Below are 1,143 nucleotides of genomic sequence, written 5' to 3'. Positions count from 1 at the left end.
ATATATTCTAGAGAAACAAACACCTACTTAGAGGTTTAAACATTATAGCAAACCAAAAGGTTGAGCTTCAAAATAATCAAACTTGTAACTAAGAGCTGAAATATTTTTCTGCATTTTTGGCATTATACTGTAATTCATAGTATACAACTATCTGAGCACTCTTAGCACTACCTTGGCACAACCAACTAACTCTTCCCACTTCTCTAGAGGAAATGGAAAAAAAAGTCCTTTTCTCCCCATAAATGCCTGAACTTTATATCAAACAAGAAATCAGAATAAAAGGTACACAAGTTTACAATGTAACCCGACTGTAATTTCACACTTTTCTGTGACATATACAAGTATATTTTTGTTTCTGGAACTGTAAATTGTTTATTTAGCAAGCCTAAAAGCTTATAAAATTTTTTTTTTAAGTTTTTGTCATAGGGCACATGCACTTGCCAGAGAGAGACAAAGTGAGAAATCATCTCCCCCGGGGTGGTGGGGGGGAGGGAGGAGGTGACCTCACCACAATCCCTTCTCTTTTATTCTTCTCTTGAGATTTTGGACACCTGCACACACCTGGCATGATTTTCAAGTTGCCGTGTCCAGGACTCAAACCATGGTCGGCAATATGGGAATCCAGCAACCTAACCACCATGCCATTTGCTGACCCCAAGTTTAAAGTTTTTAAATAATTAAGTTTTAAAATAAAATTAATATGGCTATTAATTTTACTATTAAAATATTTAAACTGACTCAATCCATTTTAATTACTGTTCTAATATATCTGAAGAATTTTTTTATGGACACTAGATTCAGAACTACATTAAATCCAAATAGTATACCTATGACTTGCGTTTTGAAGTTTTTTACCTCGGTTACTTATCTTTCAACTTGCTACTTCCTTTCATGCTTTCTTCATTTACTAAACATAGATTGTAAGATTTTTATATTAGACCTTCTCTTCCAAGGCTTTACCAGGTAACTTTGTAAATACGCACTTACAGCCTTTGGATAATATTTTAAATTGGAACTAATGCCTAGAGCCACATTTCTTGTTAAATGTTCAGCACTAAAGATTTACAACTGGGGGTGGGGAGATTAACATAACACTACCTGAAAAATGCACCAAGTTCCAGATATTCCCATAAATCTTAAAAC

Source organism: Tupaia chinensis, unplaced genomic scaffold (assembly GCF_000334495.1).
Source record: "Tupaia chinensis unplaced genomic scaffold, TupChi_1.0 Scaffold000415_1, whole genome shotgun sequence".
NCBI classification, from domain to species: domain Eukaryota; kingdom Metazoa; phylum Chordata; class Mammalia; order Scandentia; family Tupaiidae; genus Tupaia; species Tupaia belangeri.
This window is presented reverse-complemented; position numbering follows the sequence as displayed.